Source organism: Equus quagga, chromosome 1 (genome assembly GCF_021613505.1).
Source record: "Equus quagga isolate Etosha38 chromosome 1, UCLA_HA_Equagga_1.0, whole genome shotgun sequence".
NCBI lineage: Eukaryota > Metazoa > Chordata > Mammalia > Perissodactyla > Equidae > Equus > Equus quagga.
In genome coordinates, this window is record NC_060267.1 from 25,649,841 (window position 1) to 25,670,297 (window position 20,457).

Here is a 20,457-nt window from a genome sequence, read left to right on the forward strand (position 1 = left end):
GAACCATACCACCTGGCTGTTGGTTGCTATACTGTAGCAGTGTGTGTCACTGTGATACTGAAGGCTATGCTACCAGTATTTCGTAAAGTATACATTTTCCTAATTTAACCCACTCTATAAGGCCTGCATGAAGGTGGAGATTTTTGTCTAGCTTCATGCACTGTTTTAACTCTGACGTCCAAAACAATACCTAGCACATGGTAGATGCCCTGAAAATATTTGTTGAATAAATGAAGGAAATTTTTAAGCAAAGGTTAGGTAGAGAAATTAGTTTCCCATCTACTTTTAAATAACAGAGCTATGTAGGTTGGAGGTGAGTCATCAACACAGTTTAGAAAGTCTATTCCTCCTCTCTTTCCTCGCCCTGTCCTTCACCTCCCATGCCTCCATGGATTTCGTATAATTTCTACATTCTGCACACTCAGTGATATAGGCAAGTGGGAACAAAGGATTAAAGGCAGTGAAGCAGTCTGGGATGGAGCAGGGCAAGAAGGATAGAATTCTATATTTTTCATAGTCTTTCATCTGTTACTTAACCTCCAATAATGTATTTTTCAACCTCCAATTTTAACTGCCCTCCATTAATCTAATAAACACTACCATTGACACCTTGTCAACTACCCACTTACTGCATTACCTTCTATAACCAGTTAGAACCCTGGCAGGCATATAACTCCAGAACAGATGCAATAAAGTTAGCTGCAGGCTTGCAAAAGTTGCAAGGAAATTATCTAAATATTAAATTATTATACATAATCTGAAAATGAAAAATAATGTGCAGTAAAATATCAATCACAACAAAATACATAGGACTAAACTTCAAGTCAACAGTCCTTGCCAGCTATTAGTAATTCTATCTTATTTAATTTTATTCAGCAAATTGCCAAAGGAAAGTTAACTCACGTTGTTCTGGAAAATTCTGTTTTTGTTTGTATGTGAAATTAGGCTGCTCTCTGATAAACTTTGGCATCTAAGTCTCCGTAGGTCTTGTTCTACTGATAAATTGTAGATATGCACTTTCCAAAATTAACGTTTCTTTAGTTTTTTTTCCGATGTCTAAATGAATTATGGGAATTTATCAAAGAGAAAATTTAGTTAAATAGTCATATTAAAATATGCATTTTTATGTCTTTTTGGATAAACATACTTTAAATTATTTAGCATTCAGAAAAGTAATCCACTAGAATGGTTTTAATAGTGTAGTCTTTTTGTCCATTGACTCATAAAATCTGCTTAATTGTTCTGTGTATATTATAGTTGGCAGTATTCAGCTTGAGTTTAGAGCCTAATCTAATAACACTGTCTGAAGTAGATTTACAACACAGAACCTTTTGAAGGGAGGTCTTACTGCCTCTTTTTTCTCAAATAGATTATTTTCGTGTGTACATTGATCAATAGCACACTCTTTCTGTGTTGGCATTAAATTTCACTTAAATTTCTATAACTGATGATATAAAAACAAAATATCATTATTATCTATTTGAAAATACGTTCCTTTGCTTCACGCCCCTACTCCAGCGCTAATCTTTTTCTCTCTCCTCATGACCTGAGTTTTGCATCTTTTTCCCCGTGTTATATCTGACCACACTCATTCCCTTTACTTTTTAAAAGGTGTCATCGATTCCTACAATTTAGTAGAATAATTTATTTTTAAACAGATAGTCATTAATTTTCCTCATTTCTAAAATTCTGTTTTAAAATTATGTTTTTAATCAACCTCACAAACATCCCTAAATAAGTCGTATCTTGGAAATTTCAGAAATCTGTATGTCACCTTTCTCTCCCTACGCAACACTTGAACTGAAAAAAATCACAGCTATTTTCTGTTAACATTTAAAATAAAAGATACTAATTTATAAAGATATAAACCTAAACTTATCTGATTCATAGTAAAGCGCAGCTTTAAATATTGCTTTCTACAGAATTCTTTATGTGCAAGCATTTCTTGGATCACATCCAAATTAGTTTAGTTTCTGAAGAAGCCAAAATAACTTTTAATAAGACAGTTTCACACTCATGAGGTAAGCTACAGCATGCATTTTGAGGATAAAGTTGCATAAACTTCTGTGTTCTTCTTCCAGTTCTGAATCTATTAAGGATAAAAGACCATAGGCTACTAAAGTAGCCCATCAAAGGCGAAGGTGATCGCAGAGCTGAAAATCTGGTTCTCTAGAGAAGGGTTGACATACTATGAACAGAGGCCAAATCTGACCCACCACCAATTTTGTAAATGCAGTTTTATTGAAACGAAGCTCAGCTCAATTGTTTATATATCATCTGTGGCTGATTTTACAAGACAATGGCAACAGAGACCGACCTCCTAGGCCTAAAATATTTACTATCTATAGGCCCTTTCCAGAAAATGCTCTAGAGCATTGTATAATCACATCACACTATCACACACCTCATCATCCCTATCAGAAGATTGGGTGTATGTTCAAATCCTTGTATAATCCACTGATACTTTGCAAATCAATTTGATTATATTATTTTTGTGAGCCACACAGCTTAGAAAAACAACAGTGCACATTAAAAACCTGAAAAAATATTTTAAAGAAGGAGCCAACAGTGTTTCTTAAAACAAAGAAAATCAACCCAATGTTCATGATATGTCATACAGCAGAAAATAGAATTTCAAATGTCCATCCGATGTAGAATGATAGAATGAAAATTGTAGAGGAATATGTGTTTGGGTCTATTAAAGAAATTACACAATGAGAAAACTAGCCTTATAAATAGACATTTTTATTTCTTTACGAAATAATTTAAAAAATGTTTTGAAGTAAAATTAAATACAGTATCTTTAAATTTGTAGAGTATTAAGAATGACAAAATTCTAGGTTAAATATTTCAGTAAATTCATGATCTACATTAGTTAAATGTGTCTATAACTAAGTTTTCGATATGCTAATGTAAATTTGTAAAAAATCTGAATCATATTTTTTAATGGAGTTTTATTATTTTTAAAATTATTTTTTAATGAAATGAGATGTTATCACTACTGGTGACTCAAGAGCTTTAGGGAAGTTATAATATTAACATCTTTCAATTATTAGATATCAGTACTGTGCTAAATGTGTTAAGATACATTTTTCTTTCATATTCCAGAAGAAGAAATTTACCCTCAGATCACATTAACTAGTAGTATCGCACACGCATCTATTGGCAGTATTACTTGGACCCTTGAAGAGGGTTGAGGCTGGGAGTTGAACCAAGCCCTGTCTGACTCTATATTGCTCATCATCATGGAATATCTTATTCTGTTATAAAGCTTTTAAGGGTAAGATATGATGTACCTCATTTAATTTTGGATGTTAAAAATTGAATGATATATACAGGAAATGGATAATAATTAGTTGAAAAGGGGAAAAGGATTTGTATTTAAATATTGGTGCTAACGCAGTAAAATTCAATATCTCAAGGTATTTTAAATAAGGATCTTGCTTATTATATTTGAAACAATTAGCCTAACTCATTATTCTCTAGAACAATTTGAATGTACCGCAAATAAATTAATAAAAAGACAAATTAGTAAAACTTTATTAATCTCCATAGGAACTGTTCTTTTAAAGGTCATCAGTGACTTCCATGTTGGTAAATCCAAAGATCAATTCTCATTCCTCATCTTTCTTGACCTGTCAGCAGCATTTGACACAGTAAATCACTTTCTTTTTTTCTCTTTCTCTCTTGGCTCCCAGGACCATGCACTAATCCAATTTCTTTTTACCATGCTAGCCACACTTTCTCAATCTCCTCTGTCTCTTCTCCCTGACTTCATTGGTGGAGTGCCCTAGGGCTCTGTCTCATAGCTCTAAATACCATCTACCTACCAAAGACTACCAAGTTTTTATCTCCAGGCTAAGCTTCTCCCTCAATCTCCAACATCTCCAAATGGATATTTAATGGATATTTCAAACTCATATGAGAAACGAGTTCCTTATTTTCTCACCTTAAATTTGCTCTACTCCCAACCTTAAATTTCATCCTTCCAGTCACTCAGGCTAAAAATTGTGTAGTTATTAGTTATCCTTAATTTCTCTCTCTCATACTCCATTTTGAATTCTTCAGAAATCTTGCTGGGAATAACATAAAAATATGTACATAATTAGCTGTTTCTCAACGTTACCATATTTGTCAGCCTGATTTGAGTCCTACCACCTCTCATCTGGATTGGTGTCTGTTTCCTCTGATTATAGTATAATTATATAGACTTATTCTTCCTAAGTGCTTTTCGGTTAATCATTTTTTGCTTAATCATGCTTGAAAAGTTATAACACCTTTCAGACAATGATTCCATATATACTCTTCCTTTTTCACTCAAATACACACTAAATATATTATAATATGTTATATTCCCATTTAACATGAAACAAAGTTCCTAGTCAGAGACTGTCATTTGGAACAAATTTGGATTGTATGTCTTATTTGGATAGACCTAAAGTGTTTTGCTTTGCAAATGTATACCAATAAGAGTGATGAAGAGATAGCATCCTGTAAAAAATTCAGTGTGTTTGACTGCAAGATATTTCCATGTGTTTCAAGGGGCATTCATGTTTAACCTATGGCTGTCATCAGGCACATGTGACTGATACTGAAGACCCGCCCAGAAGTGGGTCACTTGAATTTCCACCATCTTCCAAAGAACGACTCCTTTGCACCCTTCTTCCACTAATTCCACCCATCTTAACCCACTATCAATTTTCTTTTCTTTGATGAATACAATAAACCTCTATTTCCTAACTTTTTATGCACAAAATGTATTTATTTACTTTCAAATTGTTTATAACTTATATAAACTTGTTTTCATTCAACTGATACATTATTGCATCTATAAAAACTTTTTAGGTATCTTGGGTGGGATGGGATGTCTAATAATTTTTCCCATTAGAATTAATGAAAATGTTTTTTTGTTTAATAATTTTTCCCCTAGCATAAGAGTTTTCAGGAACAAATTAAAATTATTAAGCAAGAGATAGGTGTACTTGTATAAAGGGCTCCTTTGGAAATAAATGCTGAAAGTGTCCACATTGTTCTTAAATGTAACTGCTTGGGTGTGGTTATCACTGTCACTGTTTAGGACACTTTAACTTAGAGTTTGAACACAGATGTAATTCAGAAAAATGCACCCCGCCCCCCAATTACCTGTAATGGCTCGGTTTCCATTGTGCTTTATACTCATTACTCTTTATAGACGGCACTTGTATTCTCAAGTTCATGTATGCCTGAATGTACCTCCCCACGCGCTGGATGCATGCCTGGGTTACAAATAAAAAGACACTTGGGTCTAGAGTCATGGAAGGAGGGGCTAGTGATAGACATGGGTCTTAGAATGATTGCTCAATATTTATTAATTGGCTACTGTGCGTTAAGAAGTGAAGGTTAATGGGAATAATTCCTAACTCTATCTTTAAAATGTGTTAACTTGAGAGGCCGGCTGGTGGTGCAGCAGTTAAGTGTGCACATTCCGCTTCTGCAGCCTGGGGTTCGCCGGTTCGGATCCCGGGTGCAGACATGGCACCGCTTGGCAAAAGCCATGCTCTGGTAGGCATCCCACATAGAAAGTAGAGGAAGACGGGCATGGAGTTCAGGGCCAGTCTTCCTCGGCAAAAAAGAAAGGATTGGCAGCAGATGTTAGCTCAGGGCTAATCTTCCTCAAAAAAAAAAAATTAAAATGTGTTAACTTGAATATAGAAAACATTAAATCAATTATAGCAGCATCTTGGATTTTGTAAATCTGACTTTGAGCCATTAATCCTTTATTTTCTTATCAGTTAAAGAACTTTTAAAATAATGACTCCTTAGATAAAAACTGTTGGAGCTTACTACTTAGCCGAAGGGCTCCAGTTTCTATCAAAAACGCTCCTTGCTCTTCGTGCCTCCTTCTCTACGTGTGTTTCTTTTCTTGGAGCTTGGGATGTATTCTTTCTACTCTTTAGAAATCCATATTGAACTTTTATTTCTCCATACTAACTGATAGTCTAGGTAAATATAAAAAAGAGGTTAGATAAGTGGAAAAAAATCTCTAAAATTCTCATTTTTAGGGGAAAAAAGGAAGTAGGCTTATGCCACTAATGCAGATGATTTTGATAGTCTAATTCCACACTAGATGATTCTTATTGATTGCATGTTAATTATAAGTTACTTAGAAGAGTGAAAAATAGTTTTTCCCTCTTAGACTTTTTGAGTTGCTTCTATGCCCATGTAATATTAGTCAATCAGCATTCCAGGGCATGGCCTTATAGCAGGGCATGGTCATAAAGGTTAGTATTTAATGTGCGCCCTAGAACGTCGATATCAGCTATGATTCCAGAATTCTATAGAGGGAAGATTATGTCTGTGTTAGGGGTAGAGCAATAGTTGGAAGCTGAACTTGAGAGTGAAAAAGATTGAAGATTTAAAAAAAAGATTGAAGATTGCTACCTAATAAGCTATGTGTTATTTTGGTCTGCTATTCTGGGCCGATTTTCTTCTCATTTATAAATTTATCAGAAGTGCCTACATATTGCTTGGCACATAGTAGACATTAGATAAACACTTTTCCTCCTTTTTTAGAATGTGGAATAAAAGCATTTGAGGTCTGAGTTTGCTTCCATAGAATGCAGTTCAGAAAAGGGAAAAAAAAATAAGCTAAGTTAGCAGCTCTCTGGTTTGGCCATGTGAATGCTCCTGGAAGCTTGGGATGGAGATGTGGATGTTTGACCTGATCCAAAAATGTTGGTAGGAAATAAAGCACCAAATGGCTAGAGTAAAAGTGGGCAATAAAAATAAATTAATGATGGTAAATCAGAAACCCTACTAAGATGGTCACATATGCATGCCTAAACATGCACTTAACCGCATAAAGACTTTTAAGAGATTTTTTTAAAAGCTTTGAATATTTTTTATCTATTATTTTTACTACAGATGACTTGTGGCAATGAGCAACTGTCATTTCCTTCTCTCCTTCTCCCAGCTTGTATGGAAAAACAAATTACTTGCTATATAAAATAGAGGTTTTATCAGCAGTCTCGCTAATTGATGGTGTAGCTGCCAAATAGCAAGTCACTTTCTGACAAAGAATATGACCTAATGTTACTCAATAACATTTCATCAATCACAAGTCAGAAAATAACCAACAGTTAGTATTTTCTTTGGGTCAGTAATGCAACTTAATAGTGGCAGTTAGCATAATTAAAGGCCAGTAACCAGATTTAAAAAGTCTTAGTTTGTAATTTTTTTTACTAAGAAAGAATATGTATTAAATGACCTTTGAGTTCAATCCGAAGTATGGGGAAAAAATCCCACCAATATGATTAAAAAGCTTTCAATGAGTACTTAATGAGTACCTACCCAGTGCCCAGTGAAGGGTACTCAAGGGCATACAATGGTAGAGGATATAATCTCTGCTCCCCATGAATTTACAGTATGATTGGGTAAAGAAAATGAGCAGATTTAAAATGAAAAGCAAAAGTTCAATGGCTAAAAATGAAATACTATAGGAGATCTGAGGATAAGAATTATGTGAATTGGAATGATCAGAAAATAACACTGCATAGAAGGTAAATTTCAAGAAGATGTGCAAATGGAAGGTGTTTCAGGGGTCTCTCTTGTTCTACAAGCTGATTTCCATATACACTTAGCTGAACAGACACATAAAAAGGCAACTGTGTAGCCTGCTAATTGTTTAGGACACAAAAGCTTAATGCAATGAAAACCTATATGGGTAGTCATGCATTTTGTAGCCGTTAACACTCAGATAGCAATAGAAACTATGAACTTGCACAAACTTGAGCAACTGGACTCAGAGGCAGAAACAAAGAATGTAGGAAAGAGTCCTGTAAAATACAATGATTAACTTTGAGAGATGCAGAAAAATTATTCATCTTAGGCGGTAAGAGTAGTAAGTGAGTAGTTAACAATATCAAAGGAGCTTGAGTGAGATAGGAAATAATATTGAATCAGCATTCAGTAAGTCATTGGTGCCATTTGAGAAAGAGCAACAAAGACCAGAACGAGTGGATTTGTTGAATTAAAAAGCGTCATCAATTTCTGGAAAAGTTGGATGGTGAAAAAAAAAAGGAGAGTTTTCATGTTATCTAGAACATTCTGGAAGCCCTCAGATAGCAATCATATTCTTTTGAAAACAAAAATGACCATTGCAAATGTCGTTGCTTTGGTGACTATTTGGTGTATCATAATAGAGAAAAACAGCTTGAAAAAAAAGAATTATTTTTCCTCCTTTCCCACTTTTAAAAAGTAAAGTTGAGGGACTGGCCTGGTGGCATAGCAGTTAAGTTAAGTCTGCTTTGGTGGCCTGGGGTTCATGAGTTCAGATCCTGGGCTTACACCTACATCCTGCTCCTCAAGTCATGCTGTGGCTGTGTCCCACATATAAAATAGAGGAAGATTGGCACAGATGTTAGCTCAGGGACAATATTCCTCAAGCAAAAAGAAGAAGATTGGCAATAGATATTAGCTCAGGGCCAACCTTCTTCACAAAAAAAAGAAAAAAGTAAAGTTGAGTGCTAAACATTAACACAGTAAACCAGCGGTTCAGCATTTTATAGGCTAACAGTGCAGATTCAGATGGTGTTCTTTCATACCGTGAGATAATGTGATGGGAGACTAATCTAATTTGTCAGAACAAAGAAGCTCATTAATGTTAAAAAGGGCTCAGGATCATGGGTTCGTTTTGCTGTAATATTTGTGTAAGCAGCTGAACATTACTCATTCCTCCTGCTAACCTGCGTTCAATTTGTTCTTTGGTGTTTATCCCTAACTCAAACTTGCTAACTTGAAGAGTTACAAAAGAAACTTAAAAAAAGACAAGCTATTTAAAGGAAAACTAACTTTAATTTCAGTAAAATACATGAAACCATATAACGGCCAAGAATCCACACTAAAATTGGAATCAATTTACCTTATTCCTTTCAGAAAGCTAATTTCAACACAATCAAGAGCCTGTCTCTGGAGGATTACCTGCATTTGCCACTTAGTTGTGTGTCCTCAAGCTAATTACATAACTTTTCTGCGCCTCAGTTTCCTCATCTTTAGGCTATTAAGATCACCTACCTTTTAGGGTTGTTGTGAGGATGAACTCATTTAAATGAGTTAACTTAAGTTTTTAAATCAGTTACTGGCACAAACTGAAAGTTGAAAGTCTTTGCCATTTTACTTATGATTTGTTTCTTTTTAATAAGTTCAAGTTTGACAAATGGTTTTATGAGGTTGTGATGTTATTTCCAAGAGTTGTTAGTAAACAATTGTGTAAAATTTATTTTGGGCTGCTATGAGCTTGTTTCGCATATCTTTTCCTTTCAGTTTTTATATTATGGGACTCTTCTCTGAGTCACAAATAAAAGGCCAGTGGAGTTTTGTGCTCAATTTTCATATCTTTCCCTTGTAAGACTGGTATGTCTCAAAATATAGTCCACTAGCCACCTGCTCCCGAAATAGGGTGCTTACTAAAGATATGCATTCCTGGGTCCTACCACAGAACTACTGAATCATAATCTATCGGAGTTGGGTCCAGGGAAATACATTATTTTTATAAGCATTCTGTAAGGTGAACAAATGTGTAATAAAATTTGAGAACCACTGACGTAGATTATTTGGTATATAGTCATACGCCACTTAACGATGGGGACGCATTCTGAGAAATGTGTTAGCTGACTGTGTCATTGTGTGAATATCACACTTTACTAACACAAACCTAGATGGTCTAGCCTACTATACGTCTAGGCTATGTGGTACTAATCTTATGGGACCTCCATGGTTTATGCGGCCAGTCATTGACCAAAACATCGCTATTTGGCACATGACTGTACTCTCTCATGCTTGCTCTCAAGTCTTTTGCTCATATTCTTTTCCATATATTCTTATATTATCTTTCTACGTTTTCTCTCTTTGGCCTTCAAACTTACAGGTGGAAAGAAAGCAGTGTTTTGCTTAACATAAAATAATTTTATACGCTATTTGACATTTTGATCCTAAAGTTAGTTGTATATTTTATATTGTCAGCTATGTTAACTAGGTGACTAACCGTTTTTCTAAGCTAAACAACATAAAGGGTCTAGAAGATCATAAGGCAAATAGCAGCTTATCTGGTATAAAATATGGTATGAAGCTGTGCAAAGCCACTAGCATGCCTGCACATATTAAGTACCTATTATGCTATCAAGCATTGTGCTAAGTATGTTAGATACATTATACTATTTAGTTCCCACGGCATCTTTAAGAGATGAGAACTAATATTTACAGATGAAGAGACTTGAGGCGACTTTCCTTGAGAGGTTGGGATTCCAATCAAACTGTTTGATTCCTTATAATGATCTCAAGTGCTATTATACTTTTTGTATAAAAAGTATAGACACTTAAAAATAGACCTTGGGCGTCTACTCAAGCATCACATAATGAACACATATATTTATCTCTTTTCATTTCCCACAAAAGACTTCACTAAAATTAGGGTTAAGTAATAAAAATGTGCAAACATACAGTGCAGAGGGAGTGGGGTGGTGAAATGGTAATAGTGAGATGTCAACCCATGTTTAGAATTTAAAAGAGGATGGTCTTGTTGCCAGAGAGGAGAAAGTTGAGTACAAACGCCAGTGAAAAGCAAATTGATTAATACCACCGAACCCTGGGAATGCTCGGAAATCGGAGGTACCAGGAAGCAGGATAAGTTGTAGGGATAAAAACAAGGGAAAGTTGAGATTTGATATGTGGAGAAAATGAACCACAGTGACTCTAGAAAGTGCTTTTCATACTGTTAATATATTATGCTACAAATATAAAATAAAAATATATGTAAGGCCCTCCGGGTAGTTGGCAAGCACATACATGAGCTTGCTGAAACATTTAATATCTTTACTTTATCAATTACAGGAAAAAATACAAAGTCTTAGGAAAAATATGAAACATTAAATTTATATAAAGCTTTTATAGAAAATATCTTAATTTTTAGTAAGAATGAGGTTGCCACTCTGAATTTTAGTATTTTTTTGTATCAGTATTTTTTTATTGTAGTGGCTTCATGGAATTTCTGATTAAAAATATAAAGTGTTAGGAAAAGTACTAAATTATTAGTTTTTTCTTTGATGCTTTTAAAACAAATGTTTAAAATATTTTAAAATTTAAAAAATATTTATTTCAACTTCCTTAACTGGTTGTCCCAAATTACATAATTTGTCATTATCAGAAAAGAAAATTTTCCCACTAGGATAAAACCATATTTTTCACAACCATTCAAAAGTTATAAGTTGAAATGGTAACTAAATAATACAATGCCTTCCTTTTCTTTCATTACAAATGAAATATTAAAGTTATGATATTTTGAATAACGGTGATTTCTAATTTAACTTTTTCATACAAATTATTTCAACAAAACGATGAAGCTCTCGTTTGTAGAAGATGCATGCACTGCTAGAACAGTTTCCCTGCATCTTGAAAAGGACTAGAAAGGCATAGTACATAAATACATACAGGTACATAAACTGTGAATTAAGTATCTAACAAAGGAACATAAAAAGTCAGGCTACCTCCTGGAGCTGTGTCTGCTAGGAACCTCCACCTGGCCTCCCTGTTCCCCAGGCTCTGCCAGGAGCCTCTTTGGTCAATAGAACACAAAATCCTCTATCAACTCCATGGGACCTTGTCTATGGTGGTCAACGGGACACTTTGCATCTGGCTGCTGAAGTACCTGTCAAGGGGATGGGATGCAACTCAGCAATCAGCTAGTGCTGGGTTTTCTCATCATGCCTGCCACCTGCAAGGAGCATAGCTCGCTCTGCTGCTTCTACCCTTGAGAGGCCCTGAGCAAGGTTCCCAGCTTCTGTTATAGGTGACAGACTGGTGATCACATAATTTATCATCTAAGCCAAGACACATTTAAGAGAAAAAGGGGGGTGTTACTTAATTACATTGGGGCAATTGGTATAAACCAAGACTGTTAGGTCTAATGGGAAGTATGGTTATCCCACCCAGGGGATATAACAATGGCCCCACTCAGGCTCTATCTGGCCATTTCAAGGGCTTAGGAAATCGATATCTCATGGTACATCTGAAATCCATTTGCAGTATGTAATTGGGAAGCTCAGCTCTTGTACTGAAACAGAGAAACTGAATAAAAGTCAACAAATAATGGTGAAGCTTCAAAAAGAATGCAGCCCAGCTCATAGACCACTACACCTGCTTACTCCATCACTATCCCAGTGCATGGTGGTTCCTCCATTGAAATAGCCAGGTCACCACCAATCACTCTGAGAAACCTATCAGTTGATAAGCTTTATCCTCCAACACATAGAATTTTCAGTTAGCTTTTTAGTGCCCCTACTTAAATATTTTTGCTTCATGGACAAGGATTTCTAGACACTTGTGAAGAGATTTTCATACAAAATACAGATAACAAAACATGCAGAGAAAGACAATATTAGAGAAAACAGAAAAATGCAGGGAACAGTAAAAAAAAAACTCTACTATAGATAATATCCTCAAAAAAATAAGAGAATACTTTGTACAGCTGGAACAAGAGGATGATGCCTATGAAAGGGACTTGAAGAGAGAAAGGGGATTTGCAGAAACAGGTAAGAGCCTTGTTAAAAATATGAGAGCAGGAATAAAATGTCAATAAAAGTCTTGGAAAATAAAGCAGAGGAAATCACTCAGAAAGAACAAAAAATGGCAGAGACAGAAAATTGCTTGGAAAGAAGAAGACAGTCATATTAAATCAGGAGGTTCCATAGCTTTAATAAAATAAAAAAAGAGTTCCACCATGGGAAAACAGAGAAGAGAAACTTGTATGAAAGCAATAATAGAAGAAAATGTCCCAGAATGGACAAACGTGAATCTGAAAAGATCACTGAAAGTGGCATGAATGAAAAACACTATCAGGTGCTGTTTCAGGAATTTCAGAAACCTGGGGGGAAAACAATGACCCCAAAAGCTTCCAGATGGAGAACAAAAACTGGTTACCTAGACAGGATTGGGAATCAGCATGACATTGGACTTCTCAACTATACTGGTAGCTTAAAGCCCATGGAAAAATGCTTTCAAAATTTCAAGGGAAAATTAATTCTCAGCTAGAATTCTACACATGCGTATGCGGGTAAGATGAACACGTTTTCAGACATTCAAGGTTCTCAAAGAATTTGTCTTCAACATACACATTTTTTGGAAGCTACTGTAGAATGTGCTTCCCCAAAATGAAGAAGTGAACAAAGAGAACCATTTGATGTTAAATGTTGGACAAAGAAAACAGTGGAATCAGCAAACCAGAGAAGCCCAGGGAGATCTCGGGGCAGGAGCTGTGTTGCAGGCCCAGAGGACAGCAATATATGTGGAACTCCAGAAAGAATATGTTTATTTAAAACAACAACAAACTAAGATCAAAAGATTATTTAACACGTGACCATGGAGAATGTAGCCTTTAGAGGGATTTTTTTTTTAAAGATTTTATTTTATCCTTTTTTCTCCCCAAAGTCCCCCAGTACATAGTTGTATATTCTTCGTTGTGGATCCTTCTAGTTGTGGCACGTGGGACGCTGCCTCAGCGTGGTTTGATGAGCAGTGCCATGTCCGCGCCCAGGATTCGAACCAACGAAACACTGGGCCGCTTGCCACAGAGCATGTGAACTTAACCACTCTGCCACGGGGCCAGCCCCTAGAGTGATTTTTGGAAGAATTAGTAATAAGGGAATAACAAATAATAATCAAAGACAATTATTAACTCCAGAAGAAAAGGCGCTGGTGGATAAGAAAGAAAATATGTATCTCTTGGCTTCACAATGAATAATATTAACATAATCATAATAAGTTAAACCTTTAATATTGAGTTAACCAAAAAAGTTAGGAAAATGAAAGGAAAGAAAATTGGGGAGGGGAATGTGAAAATACTAAATTCATATATTCCATTTAGAAGGTCAGTAGATAATATCTTAAATGGTGTCTGTATAAATATCTTATTTAAACAGTAGAGGAAATGCAACAATAAATAGCTAAAGAATTTAAAAGCATTGCATTTAGGATGCGCGATTTGATGATGGTGTGACAAGGGGGTCCTGTTAGATGGTTATGAACAGGAGAGTTTTGTGATCTGGTTTACATTTTACATGTCAATAATGTATTAAGCAGAAAAAAAAAGCAGACTATAAAGACAGATGTATAGAAAGATCTCTGGAGGGATATATAAAATTTGTAGTTCACAGCAGTTGGATGGTAGAATTTCGAGTGATTTAAAAAATAATTAATTGTATTTTATAATTTTCCTATAACTAACTGGTATTATTTGTCTAATTCCTGGAACAAAATGCCTGGAAATCAGAGACACCCAGATAGGAGCTGACCAAATGATGCTTGAGCTTCAGGGCCCCTTACTTGCCCAAGGCAGGCATTTTGATTCACAATTTTGGTGGGGTTTTTTTTGCCTAAACAAGGCCTCCTCCTAGATGGGGTATAAGCTTTTGGCCCCACAAAACCTAGATCTGCCTATGGGTATAGGTTCAAATTCCAGCCCTATTGCTTACTACTGTGTGATCTTAGGCAACTCACTTTATCACTTTGGCAACCTCTTCATCATTTCCTTATTTGGAAAATGAAGATGCTATCATTTCTATCTCAGAGTCATTGGAGGGATTAGATTACATACTAAAAATAAAATGTCTTTTACTGGGCTTGGCATTCAATAGACGCTATAAATGTTGGTTCTTCTCTTTTTAACATCTTTGAAAATAATAAAATTTTAAGATGAATTTTATGTTTCTTAAAATTCTAGAGCTAGCCTTAAATCACTGCTGAAGGTAAAATAAATGTTTTGTAGGGGCCGGCCCCGTGGCCGAGCGGTTAAGTTCGTGTGCTCTGCTGCAGGCGGCCCAGTGTTTCGTTGGTTCGAATCCTGGGCGTGGACATGACACTGCTCATCAAACCACGCTGAGGCAGCGTCCCACATGCCACAACTAGAAGGACCCACAACGAAGAATATACAACTATGTACCGGGGGGCTTTGGGGAGAAAAAGGAAAAAATAAAATCTTTAAAAAAAAAAAAATAAAATAAATAAATAAATGTTTTGTCCTGGAACTTCCAGAAGTCTTTAGGGTAGCTGCTCTGGCATGCTTCTGTGGATGGCCTCATGTTCCTTTTATGCTTCCCTCATAATTATATGTATTTTGCATGCTTGTTTGAACTTAATGCATGCATTTGGCCTTCTTTACACATGAATGAGAAAGATCTGGTCCCTGTGAAACCTTACATACTGGGTTAGTTTCCTGAGGCTGCCATAACAAAGTACTACAAGCCGGGTGGCTTAAAACAATAGAAATGTATTCTCTCACAGTTCTGGAAGCAAAGTCCAATATCAAGGTGTCAGCAGGGCCATGCTCCCCATCTGAAGATTCGAGGGAAAAATCCTTCCTTGCCTCTTCCTAACTTCTGGTGGTAAGAGGAATCCTTGGTCCTTGGCTTGTAACTATCACTCCATTCTCTTCCCCCATCACCGTCATATGAACTTTTCCCTTGCGGGTGTGTGTCTGTGTCCAAATTTCTCTTTTCTTATAAAGTAAGTAGTCATTGGATTTAAGGCTCAGCCTAATCCAGGATGACCTCATCTTAACTTGATTCCATCTGCAAGGACCCTATAAATCCAAATAAGGTCACATTCACCAGTATCGGTGTTACTATTTCAACATGTCTTTTGGGAGGACACAATTCGCCCACAACACATACCAAGCATTTTAGCCACCCTGAGATACAATCAACTTCATGATCCTTATTCTATTTTAATTTGCACATTTTTTTAACTTCCAGAAAGTAAAAGTAAAGAAAAGGTTATACGAAGTTTTAACAAATTTAATAAATCCAAGATCACTTTCATCTAAATGTGATTTTTTAGGGATTTTCCTTTTTTCATTATATTGAATATTGCTTAGTGTTCACGATATGGGTACCTTTTTGGATTTGCCTATTCATTTATGTAAATTTAACAATTTATGAACAAGTATCAAAGGATCAATAATGGCTTCTCACTTTACCAAAAAGGAATGTGGAGAACATTTTAGCATGTGTTAAAGAGCACTAAATTACCAATCTACTTTTCATTCATGATAAAAAGCAAGCTGGTTACTAAGGCCTGAATCTAAGGTTTACTTTAGAAACTTCTGATAATACCTTGATATCTCACAACCCAATTCGTGAGTCACACTCAGTATCCCCTTGAGGTTAGCAGAATGAAAAAGTTTATTACAGCTAAGTGGTTTTGGTCAATAAATGTGCACGTTACAAAATCAATTTAATGAGCCCTAATCAAAATCTTTGTACAATAGATCTTAAATTAGAAGTGCAAGTGCTTCATATTTGAATGTTACACTGAAAACAGCCCCTTATCTAATCCAAAAAACTTTTGTTGTAGATTAAGTAACTGTCTTCTGTTATATCTGTGTTTTACTCTTCAGTTCCTCAAATGAAAAAAAAAAGAATATGTTCATATATTCTGTCTGATTTTTTATTCTATATCAAGTAACAGCTAAATATGCTTCAAAAAGAACTAGTATTTTTACTTCTGATCTGTCAAAACATTAAATATCTTCTAATTATCAAATTGGGACACTTTAGTATTGATAGAGTACTCTTTGATTGATAGTTGCTCTTTTCTGAGCTTTCTCATTGGATATTTTTGTATTTCATAATATTGCACTCAACCCTTACTTTGCTTTAAATACTAAACACAAGTTAGGATTTGCACAAGAACATTTTAAGTTCCTTGACGGCAGCCACTGTGACCTATTTGACTTCGTGTCTTAGTGCCTAGTACAGCCTGGCACACAGTAGGTGGTTGGTGAGTGTTTTTCAATTGAAGGAATGACACTGGCGTGGTGATAATGGAATGCTTGCCTGTAGCTACAAAACACCCTCTTAATTCTGTGAGTTAAGAGGTGGGAAGTGCAGAATGTATCTTCTTAGGCATCTATAGACTTGTTCAGAAATGCCCTTGGCATGACTTTTAGACCCAGAGGCACCTCGGATGGTACTGTAACATTCTAAATAAAAAATATTTCTGTTTTAACCAGGGTCCAGGCAGGAAACAAATGGTGAGCTTGAATGTGATGATTGGGGAGAATTTAATAAAGAAACTATTTAGAAAAGTGTGGGCAGAGTTAAGAGAATGAAACAAGGTGTTGTGACTGGGGGTGGGGAGAGGACTGCTATCACCTCTAGGCCTCAAGGAGCAAAGGGAAGGAGCTGTCACAGAAACCTGAGAAAGCTTTTCAGGGAGAAACAGTGTTTGCATCTCATGTCCCAGAGGGAGAGAATCAGAGAGTCCAGAGAATAAACACCTGGCTTCCTGCTCCTCCTACTTCTGAATCTCCTGTCCGTGCCTTTGTTGGCCAGACCCAACTGGAAGCCAGAGGACAACGCAGTCAACAAAGGGTCACAGAACAGGATGGAAAGGAGAATAAAGTGAATCTGGCAGGACAAGTGCTAAATACCTAGCAGGGTTTTCTTCTTCATTTGATTGTTTGACACACACACTAATCAAAAAGGTGAAGAAAACTTCTTAGGCACCTTCAAGAGGATATTTATTTAGTGAGCATAATCGAGGTCTAAAACTTAGTACTAGAGACAACTTAGATATTTTCTAGTCTAGAACAACTAAAACTGGTATTCTCCAGAATTCATTCATTCACTCTTTATGTGGAATGTGTTACGCTCTAGGTACCGTGCTGGTAGTGAAAAGATAAGACAGACAGACCCCGGCCCCCATAGAATTTACATTTTAGAGAGAGTGTGCACAATAATAACTAGACAGACAAACAAGATAATTATAGGTTATAAGCATCACAAAACAAATAAACAAGGAAAGAAGATAAAGAATAACTGAGCCACTTTAGAAAACAACATGGAAACTTCTCTGAGACACCTGAAGAAAAAGCAGGAGTGAATCTAGCTTGTTCAAACACTTGGGTAGTTAAGTGTTTAATCACTTGTAAAATTGATTTAGTGGGTCCAAAATAGCATTTTCTTTGTGTACAAATGATTACGACCGGTCAGAGTGCATCACCCTTAAGTAAGGAAGTGCTGCTTTGTGAAACTCCTCTCAGTTACATATGTGCATGCAGTGTATATGTGCTGGGTCTTTGATGTAAAATAGATCCCTTGGGTGGATTACAGTCTAACCTGCAGAGGCTAATGCTACCCAATCTGTCACCGCCCTCCACCTTCCAATACTCTTCCTTTGTGTCTTTGGGACATATTGTAGATTAGGAGCCATTCCCCTTTTTCAGTAACTTCTTTTCTGAACATTTCTTCTCCTTCCTTGTCCTGAATGAAATCTGGCCAGCTCCTGGAGAGTCTTTGTTTGGTTGTCTTTTCCCTCCACATGCCTCAGGGCTCAGAGAAGCGGAAGCTGTGTGTCTTTCTTGCTCCCCAATGCTGCTTTCCAACTGTCTCCATCCTTCTCATTCAAATACACCAGCTTCTTTGAAGTTTAAGTCAACAAGCTCTGTCTACCGCCACTCCTCCTTCTGAGTTTCATCTGCAAACCTCCCGGTCACTCTCTTTTCATTCAGGAGGACTTTAGCAGTTGCTTTCTTTCCTCTTCTCCACATTTTCTCTGGGACAGTTCTGGCTGGTTCAATATTTGCTTAGACATCTATCTAATAGCTGGGCTTCTTAATTCTTTGGCCTCACTTGCATTTTTTTTAAAACCTCACCTCATTTACCAACACCCATGTTCTTACCTTTGACATTCATAATCATCAAAAACTCAAATGCTGGGGCCAGCCCGGTGGCGTAGTGCTTAAGTTTTCATGCTCTGCTTTGGTGGCCCGGGGTTCACAGGTTTGGATCCAGGGCACAGACCTACACACCACTCATCAAGTCATTCTGTGGTGGCATCCCATATACAAAGTAGAGGAAGTTTGGCACAGATGTTGGCTCAGGACTAATCTTCCTCACAAAAAACAAACAAACAAACAAAACCTCAAATGCTGCCAGAATTTCTATTTCAGTCTTCGGACTCTAACCACCACCTCCTACCCTTTTAGCTTACTTATTCTAGTTCTCCTGTTTCAGTAATTCTTTGCCCTCGTTGAGACCTTTAATTCTTTACTTCATTGGTTTTTTTTCTATATCAACTGTATTCCTCTAATTCTCATTGCTCTGGTGTATTCAGCCTAGATTTCATGGCCAAGAATCAAAATCATTTTCTTACAAAAACCCTTAACTATCACGTTTCTCTTTCCTTCCTTCAATTCCTGCTTGGGAAAGCTCCAATTCTGGTAAATCCCAGCTACTCCCGTATCCATCCTTGAGCCTGTAAATGTTGCTGGAAAAAACACAACTGCACCAACTTGTCTCATCTTATACTCATGACCAAAAATCTCAAGTGAGGACTCAGCTTTGGTCAGGAATCCTACACACCATTCTAGAATGTTCTCTCTCGCATTCCCTAAAGCAATCATTTCAAATGGCCTCCCTTTCCTCAAGCTCCAACACTCCACCTTCCTTCCTTACTCTTGGCTAATACCCTCAAGGAGAAAATAGGATTAGGTAGGAACTCCTGCAGCTGCAAATCCCCAAATCTACCACTCTTCTGGCATCTATACCAGCACACTGTGCTTGTTTTTCTGCTACAATAGATGAGGTGCCCCCACTCAGTCAAAGGTCATTCCATCACTCCTTCCCTGGTCCCATACCCTAACAGTGTCTCAAGAGCCTCTCCCCAACAACTATCTCCTCTCTCTCTTGCATCACCAGTTTCACCATCTTTACTATTCAATTGGTTCATTCTCATCAATGCACAACCATATTATAAAATTTACTCCTTCAGCTCCTCCAGCCTATTTCTGGTCTCCTTAACAATAGAATTTTGAAAGAGTTGTGCCAACTCAATTCCTCCATTAAATCATTTCCTAGTCTGTCCTCAACTTACTCCAGTAGGGTTTCTGTCTCTATTACTATCCTGGCACTGATACTGTCAAAATATCAAAGTTTTCCACATTTCTAAAACTAGTGGTTGTACTTATGTCCTCATTTTACTCAACTTCCCACCCTATTCAACATAAGTAAATACTCCCTCTGACACTGAGCCTCCTATTCTCAAGTTTGTATGCCCAATGCACAGATGCACAGTAAACCAATCACTGCGAATTGGAGCTTGGAGATGGAGAAAGGTTTTATTCAAATTGGCCAAAATGAGAAGGCAGGAGAATTGGTTCTTTCAAATCCACCTTAACAAGAGAAGAAAGCAGGGGTTTTATAAGCTAAGGAGCTTGGCAGAAGGAATTTCAAAGAAACGAAGGGGTAATCTTTCACTTCAGAGAAGCCCTTGGTCAATCTGACCTCAGGGCGTCAACAGTAGCTGGGGGCTGGTCATCTGATTGAAACCTCCCTCAAGGCATTCTCTTTCTTCTGCATAACAAGCTTGTAAATCCTCACAACGCCTGAGTCGCCCCTGAGGTTAAACAAGAAAACTGCAAATTGCCAA